This window comes from Lynx rufus, unplaced genomic scaffold, assembly GCF_022079265.1.
Source record: "Lynx rufus isolate CCGP_SWC_20201006 ecotype Redwood Valley unplaced genomic scaffold, mLynRuf1.p SCAF_1, whole genome shotgun sequence".
Lineage (NCBI taxonomy): Eukaryota > Metazoa > Chordata > Mammalia > Carnivora > Felidae > Lynx > Lynx rufus.
Genome location: NW_025814823.1, coordinates 153,846,603 through 153,866,297, shown reverse-complemented (window position 1 = coordinate 153,866,297; position 19,695 = coordinate 153,846,603). Strand labels below are relative to the sequence as shown.

The 19,695-nt window shown below is 37.2% G+C and overlaps 1 pseudogene; it reads left to right on the top strand.

The window, feature by feature from the left end:
• The first annotated feature begins 17,454 nt into the window (after positions 1-17,454).
• LOC124505964 (heterogeneous nuclear ribonucleoprotein K-like) lies at positions 17,455-18,786 on the top strand (annotated as a pseudogene).
• Positions 18,787-19,695: the final 909 nt, after the last annotated feature.

Sequence of the window (19,695 nt, the reverse complement as noted above, 5' to 3'; positions counted from 1 at the left end):
GTGTATCCTTAATCCAATAGGAAAGGTATCCGTAGAAGAGGAGACAGATGCAGATAGAGGTGTATCATCTAAAACTATAAAAACACAAAGGGAGAAGACAGCCATGTTTTGGCAAAGACTAGTGGCAGAGATAAGTTTGCTGCTATAAGCCAAGGAATTCCTGAGGACACCAGAAGCTGGGAAAGTCAAAAAAACCTCCTTGTCTATAGGTTTTAGAGTGAGCATGGCTCTGCTGACACCTTGATTTTAGACTTACAGCCTCCACAAATGTAAAAAAGAAAAAGAAAGAAAAAGAAAAAAAAAAGCTAAAAACTGGTTTGAACAAAAGCATTTCTAAGGAACATTAAATTCTAACATTTTCTCCAACCCAGATCTGTCCTCTAAATCTCAGACCCTTAATCCAACTACTTAATTATGGACACAAATTAGGTAAGTATATAAATACTTAAATAAGCCACTTGACTCTTTTAGAGGTCCAAACTCAACATGTCCAAAAATAAACTCATTATCTTTCCTCCTATATTTTTGTCAATTTTCCCTATTTTGGTAAAATAACATGTCATCTACCCAATGACATAATTCAGCAACCAGGAAGTTATCCTTGACTCTGCTCTCACCCTCAAATCCAATTAATCACAAAATGCTGACAATTCCTCCTAAAGATCTTTGAAATTGGTCCTCAGTTCTCCATGTATACTGCCATTACCCTAGTACAAATCCCCATCATCTCTCAGGTGGACTACTGACCTCAATTCCCAACTACACTCCACATGTCATTATTTCCTTTCTTTAAATCCTTCACCATACTAGAAACTGAATGATCACTTTAAATTACGAATCTCTTTCTGTCAATCTGCTCAAAAACACACAGTATCCTGTGACTGTTAATATACAGTTCAACTCCTCAACATAACTAAGGAAGCCCTTGCCACATCCAATGCTTCTCTCCTTCTTCAGTCTTTCATCATACCCTCCCAGTGCATAATTTCTGTTCTCCTATTCTTCTGCTTTCCTGATTCCTTGAATATCCCTTGCCCACTTGCCTCACTTCCTTACCTTGATAGGTCATACTCAAATTTGAGTTCTCAGCTTCTACATTACTTTCTCATAGGAGACCCCTCTTGTTACCCCAACCCCCTTTTTTGAGTAGAATCCCTCATAATACATTCACTTAGTACTATGTAATTCTTTACAGCACGTTAAACATGTAATTAGTCAATTATGGGGTCATTTTCTTAATGATAAACTCATTCTTTGAAAGTAGAAAGTGTGTTTGCCTCAAAGTGGCTGTATCCCAATCATCCTGTGCTTGCCTAGCATACTTCAATGGAAGGAAGGATATCTTGCACATACTGCTGAACATGAACAAAACACATACAATCCAAACACAACACCAACAATGAAGATACCAACATGTTTCTCATTGGTGTCTGAGACTTTTTTCCTCCTTAGAAGTCAATGTGTATAGTAAAAATAAAGACATGACTTTTGTTTCTCCACAACTTTAAAGCCCCCTTGCATGTCAAGGATTTCCTGATTTTTATGTCACCTACTAATAACTGAGTCCCTACTAACTATAACTACTTGTGTCATTTCAATAAAGCCCTTCCTGAATTTTTTTAAAAGCATAATGATATCTTTTTAGGGTTATGTATTTTTGATGGATTAAAAATAGCATACTAAAAATTATGAAAGGATTATCAAGAAATTCTTTGCTTCCAGTTATATTAGTTAAGGTAATACTAGCTAACCAACTCAAAAATGTAGGATGGCTCAAACACAATAGTTTATTTCTTGGTCATATAAAGCCAATTTATTTTTTCTTCTGAGTATCAAGGACTTTCATCTCAACAGCAATGCAGGAAGTCCGAATTCCTCCTTTCTGTGACCCCATATACCTAAAATGTGGTTTCCCAGGCCACTGGGACAAGGTCTGCCAAAATGATAGAAGAAGAGGTTGGAAGATTATGTCAGAGTTCCACAAGCCAAACCTGAAAATGGAGCTTGTCACTTCTACTCTCATGACAATGGATAGATCATCAACACTCAGGCTATACCTGAGTGCAAAGGAAACTGGGAAATGTGGTTTAACTATGGGTCAAGAAGAGAAAATATGGTTTAGTTAAAAGCTCATCAGTCTCTACCACACCACTACCTCTCCAGTAAGATTTCTCATTGGTTTGTTCTCTACCCATTTCCTTTAATTCATTTTTCCTCAAAGGTTACTCTTATAAACTGACAATTCTGACCAATAGAAGATTTAAAGTATAATAACATAATTATTATGTACTGCATGCAATCTCAACATTATAATACTTGTATAGTAATTTTGTCCTTAACAATAATTTCATGCAAATGAACGCACATCCTTCCCATTGTTAACTTTCTACTTATAATTCTTCCTTTCTAAAAAATAGGAAAGGGAAATAATCTTCATAGGTATATTTATAAAGAAGTGTAAAAACAAAGTTAGTAAGAGAATGACTTTAGCTTAAGAACTATTCATTTCATAACAATTGCATAAAGAAACTTGAACAACACGACTTAATTTATGCACATGCTAAATGTGAATAATAAAATTAGCATTCAGTGACTGTCAGCTACACTTATCTGTATAGTAATATTCATTTGCATGAATTGAGAATCATTCTCCATTATTGATAGGAGAAAAAAGTGAAACAAAAAAGGAAGATAAAGAGATTAATAAGTCTGTCAGAGTGACTATAATGGAGGAAATATGGATATTCAAGAAAGGCTTGATGTATCCACCTTACTTTTAAGCCAACTCTGATTGTACCTGAACACTGAAACTTGCTTCAAGGAAACTGCCAAAACCAATGTTTTTGACCCTCTTCAATCTCCCTTTTTCACATGGCCTACCCAGAATCCAGAAACCCTTCCAAAGTCCTAAAATATTTGGAGGTACTTTGAAATCTGCTATCTATGATAGCGCATGAAGGCAATGACAAAGAATCTCCCTATTCAAGAATTAGATCATAATTTAAAAGATAAACTATTAAAATTTCAAATACATACAAACATATAAACCTAAAAAGTCACAAATCACACAGAAGTGGTTATTCAAATGCAAGAGTAAACCAAAATATTAACTCAGACAAGATATTGTCTGTGATATATGACTGAGAGTTTGGTACATAAACATAGCAGTTAAGATAGGCATATAATGATAATTGAGTCAACTTGAAACATAACCAATTATACAGTAGCCTAAATAAGACTGTGGAAATAAATAGTAGAGAGATGGTCAATTTTGAACCACAAATAAACAAAGCTTAAATACTAGAGACTGGTTTTGAACAAGCATGACACAGAGAGAGGGTACCCTCAACCACTAATTTATGCACTCTGTTTCTGTTATTTATCACACTATTAACCTTGATGATTCTGTCCTCATCAAGTGGTCTTCTGATTGTAATTTAGTTTTCCGTGTAGCTCTTCCTAAAATAAGAGAATATGCTGGTCGGGCCATTTGACAGTCTTACTTCTCATTGTTCTTTAACAATTTGGTCCTAGATCCCTGGTAAAAATGACTCTGATCCTGAGAAATGGATGTACTCTTCATGTCCAATAAAAGCACATTTCTAATCCCAAAGAACAAGACAAAAAACCCCAGGTTGTGATTAATACAAACACAATACGTTCCATCTTGACACCATCAGGACAGCCTGTCATGTGATCAATATCCCTTCTTTACTACTGGCCTTTCATTTAAATTACAACAGTGTTTGGAACTTGCCAGGCAACACACCCAGTGTGTGAATATACCCAGTGAGCAGCATCCCCAAAGACACAAACTCAACAATAACAAAACTTCTGATCTATACCTCTAATTTGACAGGGTGAGTCCAGATTAAATTTATAATAAGGTTTATTTTCCACATTCTCCTTCCTGCCCTTTGATTAGTCAGTCCTTCTTTCTGGTCCCATTTATATGCCTTTTTTGGGTAGGGCCCTAAAACAAGTCTTTCTTTACACCATGACTTGTACAAATTTCAAAAATGGTTTTAATTATTTTTGAAAAGAGTAACATCTCATAGCTACATCAGGTTATCTTAACATCAAAGGGCTTTTCATTTTCCTGTATCTTTCCAACTGACTCTCGCTGAGTCCTATGGCAACAGGCCCACAATTCAAACCTCAGGAGACTACACAAAAAACCAGAACCATGAATGGCTTAGTAGGAAACTGTAAACTTAGAGAGAATATAATAGGCATTCTGTCTCTGATCCTTTAACCACAAAGAAGCAGATTTTGTATAATAGGAGATAAAATGAATATTAAGATTCACTATTACTTTATATACTGATTAAAAGAAAATGCTAATTAAATCATGACACATTACTGATTGCAAGATGAATCCTCATTTCAAGGAATTAAAATATAAACCTAGAATTAATGACCTACAGTATTAGCTTTTATTAGTTTTTACTGAGTTCCAAACTCACTAAGGTTAACATCAAACCCAAGGCACCATTTCTTGAGCAGATGTTATGCAGGGAGAGGATTTCAATAGGCCAGAGTTATCGTAAAAAGACATTTCCAGGGGCACCTGGATGGCTTAGTCTGTTGAGCGTCTAACTCCTCTTTCAGCTCAGGTCATAACCCCAAGGTCGTGGGATCAAGCCCTGGTTGGGCTCCACACTGGGCATAGAGCCTACTTAAGATTCTTCCTTTTTCTCTCGCTGCCCCTCTACCCCACTTGTGTTCCCTCTTTCCCTCTCTCTAAAAAAAGAAAAAGAAGTAATAAATAAAAAGGCTATCTCATATCCTGCCTGGAAGGTTGTGATCTAACTGCTACAAATTACATAAACTTCCCCCACCAACATTTTTATCCAGAATATTTTAAGTTCTCTACAATCAGTATCTCTTCTAAAGTTTCATTTAAATCCATCTCATCCATACAAGGACACGTTGGGGGGGGGGGGGTGATGACCAAGTTCACTCTCGTTATGATGATGGCCCGATGGTCATACATATATGTCAAAACTTATCAGATTGTACACTTGAAATATATGCATTTTACTGTATGTCCATTAAACTGTCAAAGCTGTTTTTAAAGATAAAGACTGTTCAGTCCTGGAGAAAATGCAACCTATCTAGTCCAATGAACTTTCTTTAGGGGTTGATAGTCAAGTAGAGAAGACAATCACATAAACAAATTATTACACTACAATAAAAGATCTGAAAAAGCACTGGGGATCTAGCAACTAGCTGTGGACAAATATCTGGACTTGGAGTTCAAAGATAGCATCCTAGAGGAAACAATGCCTCTGGTAAGTCTCGAAGTGAAATAATGATTTATCTCAAAACAGTAAACAGAAAAAAGGAAGAATTAGTCCTCTCTAACTTAACTTTTGTTGATTGGTTACCTTCAGAGTATTATTAAAAGAAATTTTCAATCATATCTGCTCCATAACATCTGCTTATAAGAAACGTTCAACTACTTCTGTCCTTTGCACATATATACTTATTTCCTTTTCTATTTTTAGATTTCAGGTTTTTTTTTAATTTTTTAAAGTTTATTTATTTTGAGAGACAGACAGCACGAGCGGCGGAGGGGCAGAGAGCAAGGGGGGGGAGAGGGGAGGGGGGAGAGAGAGAGAGAGAGAGAGAGAGAGAGAGAGAGAGAGAGAGAGAGAGAGAATCCCAGTCTCCATGCTATCAGTGTAGAGCTTGATGTGGGGCTTGAATCCACAAAACTGAGATCATGATCTGATCCAAAACCAAGAGTTGGACAGTTAACCGACTGAGTCAGCCAGATGCCACCTCAGTCTTAAGTGTTTTTGCCTATGGATAAAGTATACATGATAACAAACTGTGCACGGACTATATGAAAACTTAACAGAAAATTTTTAGTATCTAGTGGATTTAGCAGCAACAAATTGAGAAGTCATATTTAGGCATACATAGAGGAGATACCTGCGGCTGACTTTAGAGGTCACCTGATGACCATGTATTTGGTAGAGGTCCTTGGGGAAATTCTTTTACATTAGGTCCTGGGTCCTAAGTACTATGTTGTAATAACCTAATTCCTTAAATAGTGGAAAGTATGTACACTTTATATGTAAACCTAGTAACTTGCTAGCAATACTACAGTATGAGTTTAGTCATCAATGCTGCATTTGGCATCTAAGTGCATGATTGTCTTACATCTATGTGTTCTAAAAGGACTAGTAGTTCCAATTTCTGTCTACCTGGTCATTCCTGACATGTCTGAGTACAAAACTGCATTAGTTCCAGAGGGCTGCCATGACAAAACACTACAAGGTGGGTGGCTTAAAATAAGAGAAATGTATTCTTCCAAGGTTATGGAGTCTAGGAGTAAAAAATGAAAATATCATTTGGGCTAGGCACCCTCTGAAGACACTAGGGAAGAATCCTTCTTCCCTCTCTCTGCTGTTGGTGGTTTCTAGGAATCCTTGGCATTCCCTGGATTATAGATGTTTCCCTCCAATGTCCACCTCCTTCACAGGACCTTCTCTTCTGTGTTTATGTGTGTGTCTGTGTCTTCACATGGTCATTTTATAAGAATGCCAGTCTTTGGACTAAGGGTCCATCCTAATTCAGTATGACCCCATCTTAACAAATTACATCTGCAAAGACACTATTTCTAAGTGATTACATTCTGAGGTTCTGGGTAGACGTGAATTTGGAGGGACACCATTCAATCCAGTATAGTCCACCTTTGGCCCCCCAAAGTTGTATCTGTCCTGTAATAAAAAAGAAAACACTCACCTCATTTCATATCTTCAACAGTCTTAAACCATTCTAGTATTAACTCTAAATACAAGTATCTCATCTAAAAACCAAAACAAAGAATTCTATATCTGTCAACAAAATCATCTGATTCAGGAACATCTGGGTGGCTCAGTCACGTGAGCTTCCAACTCTTGATTTCAGCTCAGGTCATTATCCTAGGGTCAGGGGATTGAGTTGTGCATCATGCTCTGCACTGAGTGTGGAGCCTTCTTGGGATTCTCTCTCTCTTTCTCTGCCCTTCTACCATTCATGAGCTCTCTCTCTCTCTCTCTCTAAAATAAAAAAATAAATCAATAAATCATCTGAATCAGCTACAGGTGAGACTCTGAGTATTGCCCATCCCGAAGCAAAATTTCGCTCCATCTGTGAACCTGTGAAATGTAAAAACCAACTATCCTTTCCCAAAATACAATGATGCGACACGCATAAGATATTTTTATTCCAAAAGGGAGAAACTGGAAGGCACAAAGGGGCCACAGCTCCCAAAGAAGTCCAAAATCCAGCAGAGAAAATCTTATTTGGCTTTAAGGCCTGCAAGTAATTCTTTGTTTTGATGCTATGTCCTCTGGGTCCTCCAGGGAAACTTTGATCATTAATTTGGAAGTCATTTTTCCATCACAGATGAAGATTTTCAAATTGGTAATAATTTTAAAATATGAAAAATAGTCCTTCATTTGCATAAAATAAATACCTGATTTACCTGACCAAATTCAGAACAATGTAATATAATTTATATCTCTATAATTTTTTGTTATTCAAAACAAGAAGAAAATTATAAAAACACTTGGCAAGCTGAATTTTCTACACTAATATATATTTCTTCTCTTTTATCTTTAGTACTATAAAGAATTGCAAAACCCCAAATCTTTATCTAAGCATCTGGTATCTCTTTTCCAAACACATTTAATAAATTGCAAAAATGTAACAGAACCTTGCTGTCACCTTTAAGTACCCTGGGGCTAGAAATCTAATTCTGTCACCTAGCACTAGAATAGCAGAACCTTATATTGTTAAGGACAAATTTAATGAACTGAAGCATTAATATACGATAGCACCTAAAATTATAGCATCAAATGAAATGGAAAATAACTTATTTATAGCTCTGCTTAGAAAAATTTGAGTCATAAACAAACATTGATATACTGCATATATTCCTTAAGAAGCGTACCTTAACAATATTTGTGTATATACTTAAGATGGAGACATTAAATATAGTATATGATTTATTCTTTAAAAGTTTTATATCTCAATGAAATCAACCCGAGGACTGACACAACAAACTGCACAACTAGAGGAAGAGAAGAGGTCACATCCAGGAAGGTAGGAGGTGTGGAGGCATGGTTTGGTGGAGAAATCAAACATGGGTGCTGAGCAGGGGAGGGAGCCCTGGTCATGGAAAGAGGTCAGAGAGAGAAAGAGAAGCACACAGGGGACTGCATAAGGAGAACACTTCCCCAAAGCCATTGGCTGGGAAAATGAGAGGGGCTGATTTTCGTGACTTTTTGCAACCAGCAAGACTTTAAGATTGAAGTCTTCAAGGTCTGGAGCATGGCTAGGATAGAGCCCTGAGATGCTCCCCTACTCATGGAGAAAAAGCAGGCAGGGAATCCAGAAGGGGCGGGGAGGCGGGCTAAGGCACAAACTGATGATCACCTAAGACTCACAGGGAGAAACTGTTCCCTTTTCTTAGAGCACATCTGGGAGAGGTGGCATAGCCTCTCTGGGAACAAAAAAGCTAGCAGGCACTGTTCCCCTCCCCTACCCCTCAGCATAGGAACAGAGACACCTACTGAGGGCAGCCACCCTGGACACTGGCTGTTTAACATGTTTTGCTCCAAATCCCATGCCCATGCACTCTGGCGAAACTGCCCTCCTTAGTCAAACCTACAACAGTCCCAGCACAGTGAGATCCACCCCCAGAAGACCAGCTCAGGTCCTCACCACATCAGATGCCTAATGTCTGGAGTTTTAAAAGTTAGCAAGCTTGGCTGGGATAGACCCCAAAGTGCATAGCACTGTTTCAGGCAGGCAAACAATGCCAAGAGACAGTGTGAAAACAACAATCTAAAAAATGCCTAGGATGCAGAGGGGAAGTTATTTGCTCTTCTGAGAGGGCTTCCCTGAGAACAGCAAGCACAGACTCCACTTTCTCCTTTCAGGGACAAAGGAGCTTCCTGGGGCCATTTTCCTCCCCAGCCCCTCAGCATAAACTAACTTCAACAAACAGCACAGGCTGCTTGATGTGCTTAGACCAAGTCTCACCCTGTGGCGTACACCCTTGGCACTCTGCCGGTACTGCTTTTTTCAGGAAAGTGTGCCTAAGGATCAGCATAGTGTGCCCCTTCTCCCAGAAGACCAAAACGAATGCCCACATAAATGACATCTACTGACCATAGAGTTCTGCAAAACTTCAATTCTAGTGGAAATAGCATCAGGTCTCTTTTAGCAAGCAGACCAGAGCAAACCTAGTTAAAACTCTCCACACTCTGGCCAAGTTGCAAACACTCCCCACTGCACACAAGTAGAAATGCTACAGAGGACTGACCTAAGGGATAGAGCAGCCATAACACAGTAGTAGAGTGCATGCAGCACACACACCAAAGACAATTCCTGATGTGCCAGATCCTGGACATTATATGACCTCTTCTGTATAAAGCCATTACTCTCAGGAAAGGGAAACATAACAGGCTTCCTAACACAAAGAAGAAGACAGAGACCGTGACCTACACAAAATGCCCAGGTGGAGGAATTCATACCAAAACAAAGAACAAGAAAAGGTCACAGCCAGGATCTAATCAAAACAGATATAAGAAATGTGCCTGATCCAGAATTTAAGGCAACAGTCATAAGGATACTACATGGGCTTGAGAAGAGCGTAGAGGTCATCAGGGAGACCCTTACCAAAAAGATAAAAAGACTTAAAAACCAGTATGAAATGAAAAATGCAATAACCAAGATTTGAAACTGACTGACTGTAATGAGCACAATAATGGAAGAAGGGGAGGAACACATCACTGATACAGAAGATAGCAATATGGAAAATAATAAAGCTAAACAAAAGGGGGAAAGAAAAATCTTGAATCATAAGATTCCCTAAGTAGGCTTAGGGAACTCAGTGACTCCATCAAGCATAATGACATTCATGTCACAGGAGATCCAGAAGAAGAAAAGGGGGCAGGTTGATTTGAGCAAACTGTAGCTGAAAACTTCCCTAATCTAGGGAAGGAAACCATACATCCAAATCCAAGAGGCACAGAGAGGCACAGCAAAAAACAGCATAACACCAAGACATAATAGCTAAATTTGCAAAATATAGTAAAGTTAGCAACAGATCTCTCCACAGAAACTTGGCAAGCCAAAAGGGAGTGGTATGATATACTCAACGTGATGACTAGGAAAAATATGCAGTGAAGAATATTCTATCAAGCAAGGCTATCATTCAGAATAGGAGGAGAGATAAAAAGTTTCCCAGACAAACAAAAACCAAAGGAATTCATGACCACTAAACCAGTTCTGCAAGAAATATTAAAGGGGGACACTTTGAGTGGGAAAGACCAAAAGCAACAAAAACTAGAAAAGAACTGAGTAAGTCTCCAGAAACAGCAACAAAACAAGTAAAAAAAAAAAAAGGCACTAAATACATATCAATAATCACTTTGAATGTAAATGGATTAAATGCTCCAATCAAAATATAGTGGGTGTCAGAATAGATTAAAAAAAAAAAAAAACAAAAACAAGACCCATCAATATACAGCCTAGAGATCAAAAGACACTTGCAGATTGAAAATGAAAGGATGGAGAAACATTTATCATACAAATGGATGTCAAAAGAAAGCCACAGTAGCAATGCTTTTATTAGACAAACTAGATTTTAAACCAAAGACTGTAACAAGAGATGAAGAAGGGCACTATATCATAATAAAGGGGACTATCCAACAAGAAGATCTGACAATTGTAAATATTTATGCTACCTACTTGGGAGCACCCAAATATATAAAACAATAAAAAACAAACATAAAGGAACTCATTAACAATAATAATAGTAAGGGACTTTAATATCCTACTTATAGCAATGGACAGATCATCGAAGAGAAAATCAACAAGGAAACAATGGCTTTGAATGACACACTGTACTGGATGGACTTAAACAGATATATTCAAAACCTTTCATCCTAAAGCAGCAGAATGCACATTCTTTTTGAGTACACATGAAACATTCTCCAGAAGAGATCACATACTAGGTCACAAATCAGTCTTCAATAAGTGCAACAAGACTGAAATAATATCATGCATATTTTCTGACCATAATGCTATTAAACTTGAAGTTAATCACAAGAAAAAAGTTGGAAAGACCACAAACACATGGAGGTTAAAAAACATCCCGCTTGGGGCACCTGAGTGGCTCAGTGGATTGGGTGTCTGACTTTAGCTCAGGTCATGATCTCGCCATTCCTGAGTTCAAGCCCCACATCATGCTCTGTGCTGACAGCTAGGAGCCTGTTTCAAATTCTGTTTCCCTCTCTCTCTGCCCCTCCCCCACTAGCACTTTGTCTTTATCAAAAATAAACATTAAAAAACAAACAAACAAACAAAGCTGCAGTGATCAAGACTGTATGGTACTGGCACAAAAACAGACACATAGATCAATGGAACAGAATAAAAGACCCAGAAATGGACCTACAAATGTATGGCCAACTAACCTTTGACAAAGCAGGAAAGACTATCCAATGGCAAAAAGACAGTCTCTTCAACAAATGTTGAGAAAACTGGACAGCAACATGCAAAAACACCAAACTGGACCACTTTCTTACACCATACACTATAATAAACTCAAAATGGATAGAAGACCTAAAAATAAGATATGCAACCATCAAAATCCTAGAAGAGAACTCAGGCAGTAACCTCCCTAACATCAGCTGTAGCAAATTCTTATTAGACAGGTCTCCTGAGGCAAAAGAAACAAAAGCAAAAATAAACTATTGGGACTTCAAGATAAAAAGCTTCTGCACAGTAAAAGAAACAATAATGAAAGTAAAAGGCAGCCTACAGAATGGGAGAAGATACTTGCAAATGGCATTTCCAATAAAGGGTTAGTATCCAAAATCTATAAATAATTTACCAAACTCAACATCCAAAAAACAAATAATCCAGTTAAAAACTGGGCAGAAGACATGAATAGACATTTTTCCAAAAAAAGATATCCAGATGGCTAACGGACACATGAAAGGATGCTTAACATCACTCGTCATCAGGGAAATACAAGTAAAAACTATAATGAAATATCACCCCACACCTGTCAGAATTGTTGAAATTAACAACACAGGAAACAACAGTTGTTGGTGAGGATGTGGAGAAAGGGAAAACTTCTTATACTGTTAGAAGGAATGCAAACTGGTGCAGCCACTCTGGAAAACAGCATGGAGGTCCCCCAAAAAGCTAAAATAGAACTACCCCATGATCCCGCAATTGCACTACTAGGTATTTACCCAAAGGATATAAAAATACTAATTCAAAGGAGCACATGCACCCCAATGTTTATAGCAGCATTATCAACAGCAGCCAAAGTATGGAAAGAGCCCAAATGTCCATCAGCTGAAGAATGGATAAAGAAGAGGTGGTATACACGTACAATGGAATATTATTTGGCCATAAAAAAAGAATGAATTCTTACCATTTCCAAAGACATGAATGGAGCTAGAGAGTATTATGCTAAGCACATTAAATCATCAGAGAAAGACAAATACCATATGATTTTACTCAGATGTGGAATTTAAGACACAAAACAAATGAACATGGGGGAGAAAGAGGAAAACCATAAAAAAGACTCTTAGCTACAGAGAACTAAGGGTTGATGGAGGAAAGATGGATGATGGAGGATGGATTAAATGGGTGATGGGTGTAAGGAGGACACTTGTGATAAGCATTGGGTGTGTATGTAAGTGATGAATCACTAAATTCTACACCTGAAACTAATATCACACTAAATGTTAATTAACTGGAATTTAATAAAAACTTGAAAATGAAAAAATCTTATACTGCTTTTATTAGAATTTATTTCATAGATTAACTTTACAGCTACAAAGAAATCATTGTAACTGAAATAGAATATTTTAATGTTAATTTTTTCTACAATACATTATATTACTTTGGGAATGTAATATTTGTAGCTGAGTACTTGAGTTCTATTTCTATCTGTAGGGGTTGATTAGACAAAGCTTATAATTTCCTAACACTACACTATCCTAGATTGCTAGGTAAAGCAATCATTAACTAGTTAGTTCTAGTTATTAATGTCTGACCTGTAGACTGATTTAATAAATGTCATAACATAATGGTTAATTTTATGTGTCAACCTGAATGAGCCACAGGGTTCCCAGATATTTGGCCAAACATTATTCCAGGTGTTTCTATGAGCATATTGAATGAGATTAACTTCAGCAGATTTTGTAGATTGTTCTCCCTAAAGTATGGGCCCTCATCCAGTCAGATGAAAGCCTAAATAGAACAACGGGATTGACTATTCCCTAAGGAAGAGAGGTGTTTTTTTTGTTTGTTTTTTTTTTTTTTTTTTTTTTTGCTTGCTTGACTGCCTTCTCTCTGGGACATGGGCTTCTTCCAGCCTTCAAACTCAATCTGAAATATCCTATCAGCTCTTTCTGGGTTGCAAGCCTGCTGGCCTTCAGACATCATCAACTCTCCTTGTTATTGTGCCTTTGAACTTAAAATGGAGCCACACCATCAGCTCTTTTGCATTTCCATTTTGCAGACTAATCCTACAAATCTTGGGACTTGCCAGCCCCGTAACTTTGTGAGCCAACTCCTTGTCATATATCATAATATATTGTATATATTACTATAAAGGTGCATATAGGGGTGCCTAGGTGGCTCAGACAGTTGAGTGTCCAACTCTTGGTTTTGGCTCAGGTCATGACCTCAGAGTTTATGGATTTGAGCCCCACACTAGGCTCCCTGCTGACAGCACCAAGCCTGTTGAGATTCTTTCTCTTTCCCCCTCTCTCTGCCCCTCCCCTGCACATGCTCTCAATCTCTCTTTCAAAATAAAAATAAACTCTAAAAAATGGCATATATATATATATATATATATATATATATATATATGAAATTGGCTCATACAATACACCATACACACACACACAAACACACACACACACACACACACACACACACACACACACACACACACCGTTGCTTCTGTTTCTCTATTTCTGGTTCTGTTTCTCTGGAGAACCCTGACTAATACACATAGATACTCCAGCCCATGTCCTCTTCACCTCACCTCTGACTGCAGTCTCAGGTAGGGAAAACAATACCAGAGAGACCTTTGATTCATTTTGTGCTGACAGTGTCTACAGCAGGTATACCCTTTTCCCTCAATGTGTGGATAATACAGGCACTTTCTCTGGTCATGGCACTTGAGACATGGAAGTATGGGAAAGTTAACACTGCAGATAGAACCAGCCAATTGAAGATAAGAGCTGATGGAAAAATGCATTCACCTCTGGTTTGGAAGGCATTCTGTGTGTTTCCATGGAGGTCCTATACTGCCAAGCCTCCATTGCTTGTAGCAGTGACATGATTAACACAGCCTGATATTGGCTTGTGCTCCTTCTCATCCTCATTCTTTTGGCTTTTTCACTTCTGCTCCCTAGAATTACCTTCCAAATAAACTATCTGTATACAGGTCTTTATCTCATGTTCTGTTTCCAGTGAAACTCAGTCTAAAACAACCAGCTTTAATTTGGAATGCTATAACAAACGGTGAGATGTTAAAATGATTCACCCTAAGTGTTCTAGTGACATCAGTAAAAAGAACAAGTATGGACGTCTGAAAAGTCTCTCTTCCATAAAAGCAATAAAAATACTGGCAAAAAAAAAATGTCAGATTTAGCTTTTTGCAATGCTGAAAATAACCAAAGGCTTGCAGCAATCTGAGGAGTGCTTATTAAAAAATGAAAAGTAGAAGAAAAACAGCTGAATTGGTAAGAGCAGTGAGCTTTTGACATTTTAACTTGCTTTATCCTCATTCCTTCCTCTGTAGATCCATGATAGTCTTAAAAATCCAAAGCCTGCATTTATCATGACAATCATCAGCCTAACCGCCACTGGAAGGAGCAAAATATTATTGGAATGCTTTCAAAGCTCCATTCCTAGACAACCAAGAATTCTATATTTAATAGATTTATCATTCAAAAATGTAGGAGAAATTAACACATTCCCAGATAAACAAAATATTTTTAAAAGACAATATAAATTTATCTTTTATTTATAACTCTAGTTTCCTCCTATATGATTTAAAAGTACAAAGCAATGATTATATATCTCTATCCCTGACCATATATTTATGAAGATGAAATTTGTAGGAAAATAACAGCACAAAGAAAGGAGAGGGAATGGAGTCACAAGGAGAAAATGTTTTATACCATTTGAATTAAATTGGTGTTAATCTGAATTAGACTATAATAAATGAAGATGTTAATGGTATTCCCTAGTTACTGAAAAAAAAAAAGAAATCTCAGAAATATAGTAAAATAAACAAGGATATTTCAATGGTACAGCAGAAAATATCTACTTAATACAAAATAAGGTAGTCATGGAGAAAGAGAGGAACTAAGAAAACCAAAAACATGTAAAACAAATAGCAAAATGGCAAATGTAATCTAATAATTACATTAAAGATAAGTGGATTAAATTCTCCAATTAAAATGCAGAAACTGACAGAATGAACTTTTAAAAAATAATTCAACTAGATGCTTTCTGTACACTTCAGATTTACAAACACAAATAAGTTGAAAATGAAAAGATAGAAAAAGATACAGCATGCAAACAAGAAGAATGGCTATACTAATTTCAAAAAAATAGACTTTAACACAAAAGTTGTTACTAGACACAAAGAAGGACATGTTATAATGAAAAAAGTATCAATGCATCAAGAAGTACACCTATTATAATCATCCATGCACCTAACAAGTACATGAAGCAAAAACTGGTAGAATGGAGACTATAATACCCTACTTTCAACAGTGGATAGAACAACTAGATGGAAGATCAAGCAGGAAATATAAGACTTGAACAGAATTTAAACCAATTATACCTAACAGACAGCTTACAACACTACACAAAAACCCCAGGATCAAGTGTCCATGAAACATTCTACAGGACACGTCATATGTTAAGACATAAAACAAGCTTCAGTAAATTTAAAAGGATTAAATGAAACAAAGTATACTCTGATAGCATGAAATGAAATGAGAACTCAGTAACAGAAGGAAATTTGGGAAATCCATAAATATGTGGAAATTAACATGCTCCTATAATAATTAAGGTGTCAAAGAAGAAATCACAAGAGAAATTAGAAAATACCTTGAGATTAATAAAAATGAAAACACATTTTTAAAAAATGAAAATATAATATATCAAATTATTTATGCTATGAATAAGATAAAGCTGTGAATATAAAAACATTCATGGCTCTACACACCTCTATTAATAAAAAAGAAAAATCTCAAATTAATCACCAAATCTTCCACTGTTAGAAACTAGAAAAAGAGCAAACTAAGCCCAAAGCAAAAATTTTAAACGATAATGAAGATTAGAGAAGGAAATAAGAGAGAATAGAAAAACATAAAATAAGAGAATCAACAAAACTTAAAGATGGTTCTTTGAAATTTTTTTTAATGACAGCTCTGTAGCTAGACTGACCAAGAAAAAAATAGAAGTTTTAAATTACAAAAATCAGGAATAAAAGATACAATTACCAAAACTTAATCAAGAAGCAATGGAAAATCTTAATATACCTATGACAAGAGACTGAATTAGTAATCAAAAAACTTCTCACCAATAAAAATCTCAGGATGAGAGATCTTCATTGGCAATTCTATGAAATGTTTAAAGAAAAAATAACTAATAACCAATCTTTAACACATTTTTCAATAAAAATGAAAATAAAAAATATAAGTGGAGAGAACACTTCTCAATTCATTCCATCAGCCCAGAATTATCCTATACAGACAAAGACGTTATAAGCACCAGAGTCCTCAACAAAATACTAGCAAATCAAATCTGGCAACTTATAAAAAGGATTAAACAATATCATCAAGTAGGATTTATTTGAGAAATGCAAAGATGCATTCAATGTATGAAAATTAATATACTACACCATATAAGTAGATTAAGGGACCAAAAAATGATCACTTCAGGAAAAGCATTTGACATATCTAACACCTGTCAGGATAAAAACACTCAAGAATCTAGGATTAAAATAGAAACTCTTCAACCATTACATACAAAAAGAAAACAATCCACAGGTAACATAATACTCCACAGTGAAAAAGTTAACACTTTCTCCTAAGATCACAAATAAGACAAGGAATCCACTTAAGCACTTCTAGTCAACATTGAATGAAAGTTCTAACTAAGGCAATTAGGCACGAAAACTAAATAAAAGGCATTGAGAAAGAACAAGAAGACTCTGTCTAGCTGTGACCAGCTGAGTGCAGCACAGCAGCCCAGGGGCCTAGGGATGTTGGTCTGGGGTGGCGGGGCAGGGGGAGTGACTGCAGCACTAGGCTGTCAGCTGGTCCTGCCCAGAAGAGTTCAGCTCTGCTCTACAAGGATATATAATACCTGATTGTTTTGTCCATTTATTATAAGAAAATGGAAACTGACCAGCCAGAGGAAACCTTCCCTGACACCATAACCAATGCTGAATTTGGTAAACACCACACAGAAGATACGGAAGAGGAACAAGACTTGAGAAAATCTAGAAACACTGGTAAGATGGTTGGTTGACTTACACATTCTACTACACAGCAAGAATGCTGGGGTAGTGATTGGGAAGGAGCCAAGAATATTAAGTTTCCCCATACAGACCACAATTCCAGTGTTTTAGTCCCAGATGGAAGTGGCCCGAGCATATAGTGACTATCAGTGCTGATACTGAAACAATTGGAGAAATTCTGAAGAATTTCTACCTTAGAGGAGGGCCTACAGTTGCCATCACCCACAGCAACCAATCAGCTCCCACTAGAATCAGATACTGTGGAATGCTTAAAATACCAACACTATAAAGGAAGCAACTTTGACTTCGAGTTGCAACTTGATTCATCAGAGACTGGCAGGAGGAATTACTGGGGTTAGAGGTGCTAAAATCAAAGAACGTTGAAGGAACACACACAACAGTCAGGCTTTTCTAGGACTCCTGTCTTCATTCCACTGACAGAGTTGTTCTCATTGGAGAAAAACTTCATAGGACTGAACAGTGCATCAAGATCATCCATGATCTTATAACAGAGTCACCCATCAAAGGACGTGCACAGCTTAACGATCCCAGTTTTTATGATGAAACCTAGGATGGTTTTACAATTTTTGCTGACTGCCATAGACGTCCTGTGGGATTTCCCATGCAGGGGAAAGGCGGTTTTGACAGAATGCTTCCTGGTCAGGGTTGGTGTCCTATGCCTCCATCTAGAAGAGATTATGATGATGTCATCCCTCATCAAGGACCTCCTCAGTCTCTTCCTGAATGAGGTAGCCAGGGTTGAAGCAGAGCTCAGAATCTTCCTCTTCCTCCACTATCACCACCTAAAAGAGGAGATCTAATGGCCTAGGAGGACCTGGAGACCACTAATGGGAATGTTGGTTTCAGTGCTGATGAAACTTAGAACTCTGTTGCATGGAGCCCATCAGAATGAAAGGTGGTTTATGAACCACAGGGTGGCTCTGGATAGGATTATTCCTATGTAGGGGTTGTGGCTCATATGGTTATCTTGGTGGACCTATTGTTACTACGCAAGTAACTATTCCCAAAGATTTGGCTGGATCTATTATTGGCAAAGGCGGTCAGAGGATTAAACAAATCGTTGTGAGACAGGAGCTTCGATCAAAATTGAAGAAACTTTAGAAGGATCTGAAGATCACACCATTACAATTACAGGAACACAGGACCTGATACAAAATGCACAGTATTGGCAGAACAGCGTGAAATAGTGTGCAGATGTGGAAGGATTCTGATGCAAGATATTTTTTCTTTTTTTATAGTGTGAAGCAGGATTCTAGAAAGTTCTTCTACAACTAGTGAAGAACTAGAGGAATCCTACATCTTGGTTTTTTTTTTTTTTCTATTTGTTTCTGTTTAAAAAGCCACCATTACTCTCCTTCATAGGTGTTCTGCATTCGAGGTGCAGTAAAATCTTTGCTGTTCACCAGAAGAAATCTTTTAGTTTCTTAAAAAAAGGAAGGAGGCTGGGGAAGGGTGTGCAAAAATTAACATTAAAATTTTGAAATAGCAGCACAGTGAATGAATTTTAATTTTTTCTCATTGTTGGTGGTTCTAAAGAAAAAAAACCCATGTAATTATTGTGAACACTTTGCTTTGTGGTCATTGTAACATTTTGGGGAGTGAAACAGGGAGGAAAAGTAACAATAGTCCATATGTCCCTGGCATCTATTCACAGCAGTGTGCAGAATGTAATTCTCTTTTGTAAGAAATGTTCTGATTTTTTAAATAAATTTAGTGAACCTATTTTTGGTGTTCATTTTTTTAAGACTGTCATTTTTCAAATGGCTGGATTCCCCAACCCACCCCAAACTAAACACTAAGTTTTCAAACTAAACACTCTGTTTGATATAAATAAATACATTCTCTTCAACATAAGCATATCTTGGCAAATTTGTTTCTGGTGACTTCTTGACGATTTGAAAGTCCATTGCTTATGGGGCACCTGGGTGGCTCAACTGGTTAAGCATCTGACTTTAGTTCAGGTCATGATCTCATGGCTTGTGAGTTCAAGCCCCATGTCAGGCTCTATGCTGACGGCTCAGAGCCTGGAGCCTGCTTCAGATTCTGTCTCCATCTCTCTGCCCCTCTCCCGCTCTCACACTGTCTCTCTCTCAAAT